Here is an 8,067-nt window from a genome sequence, read left to right as displayed (position 1 = left end):
GGGAGGAGGGTGGGCAGCTACAGATCACCTCGCCCTGGCTCCCCACCACGGCCGGACCGAAGGTGCGGCGGCGGAGGGGAGCCAGGGCGCCCCAGCAGGCGAGTGGCCGGCGTCTCAGTGGCGGGCTTGAGGGGGGTGGGTCTCCTCTGCCGGGGACTGCGGCCCCGCGGGGAGGGGAGAGCGAAGACCGCTGGGTGGACTTGGGGGCCAGGCGACCGACCGGCAGCCCCTTCGCCCCCCGAATCTTCTGAGCTGTTGGACTCTGGGTCCCGGCACAGGATCGCGCTCTAGGGTAGGGTCGGACCGCAGCCAAATTTAAACGGCTAAACCTAACAGCCTTGGCAGAGCTAAGGGGAGGGAAGGGGTGGAGGGAGGGGAGGGGCGGATCTAGACTTTGTCACGTGGGAGCAGGGGCGGGGCTTGGCTGTCCTCCCTTTTGTTTTGGCTGGCGCGTGCGCCGAGGGCCGAACACGTGGTCTCCCGGGTCCGTCCCTTGCCTCGGCGGCCGCGCCTCGCTGAGTGCGATTGTGATGACGCCGGCTTTGGGGAATCTCTGAGGGCGGACCTGTTTGTATTAGATGGGACCGTTGTTTTATTTGTTTCCACTTTATCTAGGCAGACGTTGATTTGGCCTTTAGAATTACGTGGGATGGAGGGGAATCTAGAGAATTGTTGAGGAATGGTGTTTGCAAGTTTGTGTGCTGAAGGGATTGATGTATTGCCGGAAAACTTGAGGATGTGTGGTGTTTGGTAGCAAGAAATAAAGGACAGTGTTCCGATTATTAAACTACTGGAAAGGAAGAAGAGGCTAGCTTTATAGGGAGGAAGGGCACTGGATGGACCTTCTTGTGGTGTTTTCTTACTCACTAGTACTATTTGGTTCGTTCATTGCCCGCTTTGGCTCTTCTCCGTGCAGATTCACTCTTTTACCCCGCATCAGCGGTCTGGGGGGATAGATTTTGTTTGTTTTTTTAACTGTGGAAAGCATCTTACTTAAAATTTGTTTTTTTATATTTGGTGTGCTGGTCTTTGTTGCTGCGCGGTACTCTTTTTACTTTTTGATAATCCAAACTTTGGTCAACTGGCGAGATTTAAGAGGATAGTTCTTTCGTCTGTCCTCCGTCCGCCCTAACCAGTTTGCTTAAGTTCATGCTGAGTTTGCGTCAGTGGGAATTTTTTTTTTTTTTAATACCGAGGGATGGGGCAGGTTTGTTAGCGATAAAACCTAAGACTCATTGGAAAAGACTCTGATGCTGGGAGGGATTGGGGGCAGGAGGAAAAGGGGACGACAGAGGATGATATGGCTGGATGGCATCGACTCGATGGACGTGAGTTTGAGTGCGCTCCGGGAGTTGGTGATGGACAGGGAGGCCTGGCGTGCTGCAATTCATGGGGGTCGCAAAGAGTCGACTGGAGAAGGAAATGGCAACCCACTCCAGTATTCTTGCCTGGAGAATCCCAGGGACGGGGGCGCCTGGTGGGCTGTCGTCTCTGGGGTTGCACAGAGTCGGACACGACTGAAGCGACTTAGCAGCAAAGAGTCGGACACGACTGAGCGACTGAACTGAACTGAAGATATTTACCACTACTGTAGACAAAATCGACAGTATTTTTGACTAGGAAAAAGTGGCTCTAAAAATAATTAAACATTAGCAAAAAACTTGGTGTTCTGGACTGTGGATTGCTTGAGAAATTGCTTAGCAGTGAGTGGCCTCTGCTGTTTCCAGTTCTTACTAGCTTGTTTGGGCAAGTTACAACCTCTCCGATTCTGTATCCTCTTCTAAATAGTTTCGTAATACTGTCCGTGCCTTAAGAGGTTGTTATGAGAATCAAATGCTTTGTGTTAGTAAAAGTGTTTGTAATCTTTATCAACACTACACATACAGAAATTGACAGGTAATACGTTTTTTTTTTAACAGAAGTCCGTTTTTTTTTAAGCCAGCATCTTAGAAGAATATAAATGATGAAATAGCATATATTTGAATGTCTTTAAAATCTGTTGTAATTGTTATCATTGATTCTCCCATTTTTCCCACTTAATCAGATCAGTGTCAAGGTTTCTGCCATTTCTCATAGTTTTAATCTAGATAATCATTACTTCTTTTACCCAGCCCTTCTGGGTTAACTTTTTTTACATGAAATTTTTCTAAATCCAGGCCAGTTGTATCACACTGATTTTTTTTTTTTTTTAACATTTACTCTGTGTGTGTGTTATGTACCTTTTCAAATAATAATTGCTTGTTTTTAAATCTTAATATAAATAATTTGGGGAAAGAAAACAGGTGCAGATAATAAAAAATACAAATAATTTGTATTTCTATGTGCCAATGAATATTTGCACATTTTTCCTAAAACTAGGATTATGTGGTATTTTAACTCTACCTCATAAACTGTTCCATGTCCTTAGTCTTTGAAAAAATTATGTTTGGAAGCTCAGTGTTATATCGTATAATTATCATATTTAAAATTTTTCCTGTTGGCACATGTTTGGGATGTTTCTAATGTTTTGCTGATATAAATTTCACTACAGAGAATACAGCCTTTTATGTAAAGCTTTGGAAAAAAATTTCTCCTAGATTTGTAAAAGAGGAATTATTGGTGGAAGTGTGTGTGTTTTAAGGCTCTTGTAACATCACCAAATTGCCTTCCTGAGTATTAATACTCATCTAGTGTATGAGCGTGCCTCATATTACATCTTTATTCATCATCTGGTATTAGCAATAAAACAAAAGAACTTGCTTTCATTAGCATAAATTTTTTTTCATGTGTGTCTGTGATATATGTGTTTTATTTTCTTAGAAGCCCCTTGTGGAAGAGGAATATATTTCATATTTGATAAGTGCAATTACATAGTTGATGCTTAATAAACACTTGCAAGTTGACTATTAATATTTATCTTTTTGATCTCTGAAATTTTTCAGGAAATTATATCTTGCTTTTTTGTCTTAGTTATGAGTGCTTTATTGGCAATATACTCTTACTGTTTTATTCCTTACTTTGAGTACCTCTCTGTTCAGGTGGGGCCTCTTGATCTATCACAGTTGTCTGCCAGTGACTGCCCATTATGCAACTGCTGCATTATCCAGTAATTCCATCCAGTTTTGATGCCATTTATCATAATAACTTAGACTATTTCATTTCCTTTATTCATTCAACTGTCTAGTGTGGAATTCGATTACAAATTTTACTTTAATTGTTCCAGATTCACTTATAGCCTTTTCTGTTTTTAAAGGAAAAAAGCCTGGTGTCTGAAGTTACTTTGCTTCATTATATAGATGCTCTTGATAGCACATCTCTGAATTGGCTCTAACATCTTTTACTGCCTTTAACCTGGGGCTTCCCTGGTGGCAAAGTGGCAAAGAATCTCCTTGCAATACAGGAAACTTGTGTTCAGTCCCTGGGTTGGGAAGATCCTCTGGAGAAGGAAATGGCAACCCACTGCAGTATCCTTGCCTGGGAAGTCCCATGGACAGAGGAGCCTGGTGGGCTATACTCGGTGGGGTCACAAAAGAGTTGGATACAACTTAGTAACTAAAAACAAAATAAAGCCTATCTTTAATCTACCACATAAATCTTATTTGTTATGAATAATTTTTACTTACTCAGTTATTTATCTCTCTTACTGTTTTTTTAAATTGTCTGTACAATAGTTGATAGAGGCCAAAAGCTTTCTTTCTGGTGTAGAAGATTGTTTATTGATTGTATTCTTCAGGTTACAATCAGCAGTGAAGGAATGAAACCGCTTGCAACTGAAGTGACAGTCAATAGGAAATTAGCAACCAGTTTACTGACTTTAAAACATATCATCTGTTACACCTCTAGCCTTAAAGTCCTTACTATTACTATATTAAAGGACTATAATGGAACATGGTACATTAGTGATGACCCTCAGTCATCAATACAGTCTTACTTTCAGTATGTTTGATTTAGAAAGGAAAGGAAGGTGTATTCATTTCTGAGAGGTTTTGTTTTTTTTTCCTTTTTACATGTTCTGAAGAGATTTCACTGAACTGTGCTTGTTATTCTGTGTGAGATAAACAAATCAGTTCAGTTCAGTCACTCAGTTGTATCCGACTCCTTGTGACCCCATGAACCGCAGCACGCCAGGCCTCCCTGTCCATCATCAACTCCCAGAGTTCACTCAAACTCATGTCCATCGAGTTGGTGATGCCATCCAGCCATCTCATCCTCTGTCGTCCCCTTCTCCTCCTGCCCCCATCCCTCCCAGCATCAGAGTCTTTTCCAATAGGTCAACTCTTCGTCGTATGAGGTGGCCAAAGTATTGGAGTTTCAGCTTTAGCATCAGTCCTTCCAAAGAACACCCAGGACTGATCACCCTTAGAATGGACTGGTTGGATCTCCTTGCAGTCCAAGGGACTCTCAAGAGTCTTCCCCAACACCACAGTTCAAAAGCATCAATTTTTCGGAGCTCAGCTTTCTTCACAGTCCAACTCTCAGCAAGTCTTAAAAAATGATATTGTACTTGCCTGGAGACAGTCTGTAATGGAAATCTGAGGACAATTTATAGTGAAAGTTTTTAAATACTTGATAATATTTTTAGGTTTTGAATGTGACAGTTCTCTTGCAGAATTGGGAAAAATGCATTCATTTATAAAATAAAGGCTTTGTTATATTTCTAATGAACTTTTAAATTATTATTTCTGGTTCTTTAAGATCAAGAATTTTCAAGCATGTTATTTAAAGTAGTTAAAAATTTGTTTTTATTTAATAGTAGGTCATTAATCAGTGTTTAACCACTTGAAATTAAGTTGAAGCTGAAATGTATATATTGAGCAAATGTGATAGCGCTAAATTTTAATGTGAATTTCTGGATCTAAGTTGATGTACACAGAAAAAAACATGACTCTTCATTTATATTCCTATGAGTCATGCTTTTGTAACTGAATAGTAATAATTCTGCTTGAAGTTTGAACTATGATCTGTTTGATGTGTTCTGTGGCCACCCAAGTGGCTTTATCTTTAATTAAATTCCTTTAGTCTTCAAAGAGAATTCCTTTTTAGGCATAGTTTTCGAAGTGGAAGGAGTTCTAGCTATAAACATTATTGAATACAAAGTACTGAGCTAACTGTACCTTGGTCATGCCAATTACTGCAGTGCTTTCTGCTGTAATTTAAAAATGCCCATTTGTGGTATAAAGAAATCTTGAAAACACAGCAGTGTATTTTGTATTTGCATGTTCCAGTAATTCCTGTATTTTTCAGGAATAAAGTTATACCAGTGTAGATTCTCATTACTTTTATTGACTTAATTGGTTTAATTGACTTAATTTAACATTATGAGTTACAAATTCAGAACTTTAGCCCTGTTGTATTTCAGTAATGTTTGAAAGAGCTGCTCAAAATTTCCTAAAAGAAGTTATGCTTTTTTCCTACTCCTTCACTGTTACTATAATGGATTGACTATATGAAACACATTAAAGTTATAAGTTTGGAAACAATTTAATGTTTGTCTCTGCTTCAGAGTTCTCACTTCTATCTATCGGTAGTCTTTTCACTTTCTTTTAACTTAAGGATGAATCTGCTTTCTTTATGGTACTTTTATTCCTAGTTTATATTGTTGCACTGAAGAAAATTAGGATTATCCATATTTCAGTTGAGAGAATACATTTAATATCGGAGTAGATATTGATACGATATTTTCCATGGACTTTATGGAATATACATATGCATGTTAGAATGTAAGTCATAATCAAATCTGGAGTAGTATTTTAGGGGCTGGAAAATCAGATTTGGTTTTTAATTTTTAATGTTCATTCTCAGAAGGATGGGTGGGTCTTATTTAGATTGTCTAGATTTTTAGTTTCAACTCTGAAAATGGACTAGATTGGCAAACTTTTGATTTTCTTTAGCCCAAATGCCAAAATTTATTTGGTATATGTGACCTGCCTATATTTAAATAGTAGTTGTAAAGACCTGGTTACTAGTGTCAGGATCAACTCAAAAATTATTGATATAATTATCTCACTGTGTACATGCAGCTTTTGAGAGATGACATGATGATATTGGGTTTCCCTGGTAGCTTAGTGATAAAGAATCTACCTGCCAACGTAGGAGATGCAGGTTCAGTCCCTGGGTTGGGAAGATGCCCAGGAGAAGGAAATGACAACCCACTCCAGTATTCTTGCCTGGAACATCCCATGGACAGAGAAGCAAGGTGGGCTACAGACTATGGGGTCACAAGAGTCAAACGTGACTCAGTGACTAAACAGCAACAAAATGATAGTATTTACTAAAGCTCATGATGTCCAAGGGATTAGATTGTGTTTAATTAATGCTAAATTTCATAAATATGATTTATAAATCCTAAAGATTAAGTCACTAATGGAAGCATTTTGGAGACAACAGGGCAAGACTTTTTATTTGTAGTAATGTAAACATCAGAACAACTGACTTCTTCCTTAATTCACAGTGAATATTGGATTAAATTGTAGACCTAACTTTACAGTCCCCCCAATTTTTTGGATTAACTTGGTTTTATTTATAATAAATTTAAAGTAACCAGGAAGAAAAAACTTTTTATTTGTAGTTTTTAAATGCTTATAATTTAAAGGAATAAACTTTGGCATGTCTTACTGAAATTGTCTCTGGTTGGTAGTTTTTATGATACTTCTAAGAAAATGTAAATTGAAATCTGGACTTTTTGCTGTAGGGTTGTTTGCTTTGTGGATTATCTGTAACAGTTTTGCAGTGGATTGGTTTTTGGTTTTTTGTTCATTGTGCCTAAAATTTCTGGGCTGCAGATGTGCTAAGGAATGATGATTAATTTTAATTCAGAATGCAGGTTGAAAACTCTTGTAAAAAACATGAAAGCAAAGTTCATACCTGGCAAATATAATTGATTTTTGGATTATCTAGAACTATTGCTTCTTAAAGAGAAAGTGTGACGGTATTAATTACTCAGTCGTGTCTTACTCTTTGTGACCCATGGAATGTAGCCCGCCAGGCTCCTCTGTCCATGAAATTTTCCAGGTAAGAATACTGGCCTGGGTTGCCATTCTCTTCTTCAGGGGAGCTTCCCAACCCAGGGATTGAACCCCGGTCTCATGAATTGCTAGCAGATTCTTTACTGTCTAAACCACCAATAGTTAAAATAATTTATCTGGTTGCTTTCTTGTCACCTTTGAAAGGGTGATAAGATTTTTTGCAGTTTTGCTTCTTAAATCCTGTTAGGTTACTATTTTAGTTTCTGTATGTTGTGGTTAAGGAAGTTGTTTTTTCTCAGTTTTGCTCATTCCAATTTCTTTGAAGTCTTATATATATGGACTGACTAAATTCTTTTTAGAGAAGGAACCTATTTTGCTTGAGTATCTTGGGTGTATATAAAATAAATATCATAAAAGATGATAGTGGTGCCAAGAGTAAATAGAACACAGTATTTTAGCAACTAAAAACAAATTTCTTAGATTTAGGTAAGATCCAGTTACTGTTTTTCCCACCCAATATCTGCATAATTAGAAACTGAATATTCTTTTTTTAAATATAAATTTATTTTAATTGGAGGCTAATTACTTTACAATATTGTATTGGTTTTGCCATACATCAACATGAATCCACCACGGGTATACACGTGTTCCCCATCCTGAACCCCCCTCCCTCCTCCCTCCCCATACCATCCCTCTGGGTCATCCCAGTGCACCAGCCCCGAGCATCTTGTATCATGCATCGAACCTGGTCTAGCGATTCGTTTCACATGATATTATACATGTTTCAGTGCCATTCTCCCAAATCATCCCACCCTCGCCCTCTCCCACAGAGTCCAAAAGACTGTTCTATACATCTGTGTCTCTTTTGCTGTCTCGCATACAGGGTTATTGTTACCATCTTTCGAAATTCCCTATATATGCATTAGTATACTGTATTGGTGTTTTTCTTTCTGACTTACTTCACTCTGTATAATAGGCTCCAGTTTCATCCACCTCATTAGAAGTGATTCAAATGTATTCTTTTTAATGGCTGAGTAATACTCCATTGTGTATATGTACCACAGCTTTCTTATCCATTCATCTGCTCATGGACATCTAGGTTGCTTCCATGTCCTGGCTATTA

At 38.6% G+C, this 8,067-nt stretch overlaps 1 protein-coding gene across 8 annotated transcripts in view; it reads left to right on the top strand.

The window, feature by feature from the left end:
• Window positions 1-6: 6 nt before the first annotated feature.
• The window catches only part of KANSL1L (KAT8 regulatory NSL complex subunit 1-like), a 125,903-nt gene continuing 117,842 nt past the window's right edge, over window positions 7-8,067 (top strand). For 2 of the 8 annotated variants that reach the window (XM_010861101.1, XM_010861095.1), the window contains exon 1: window positions 23-98. The gene's annotated coding sequence lies outside the window, so the exon portion shown is untranslated. The other 6 variants (XM_010861099.1, XM_010861096.1, XM_010861098.1 and 3 more) reach the window with 5 other exon arrangements.

Source organism: Bison bison, unplaced genomic scaffold (assembly GCF_000754665.1).
Source record: "Bison bison bison isolate TAMUID 2011002044 unplaced genomic scaffold, Bison_UMD1.0 scf7180017864471, whole genome shotgun sequence".
In the NCBI taxonomy this organism is placed as follows: domain Eukaryota; kingdom Metazoa; phylum Chordata; class Mammalia; order Artiodactyla; family Bovidae; genus Bison; species Bison bison.
The sequence above is the reverse complement of the archived record's forward strand: the minus strand, read 5'-3'. Positions and strand labels throughout refer to the sequence as shown.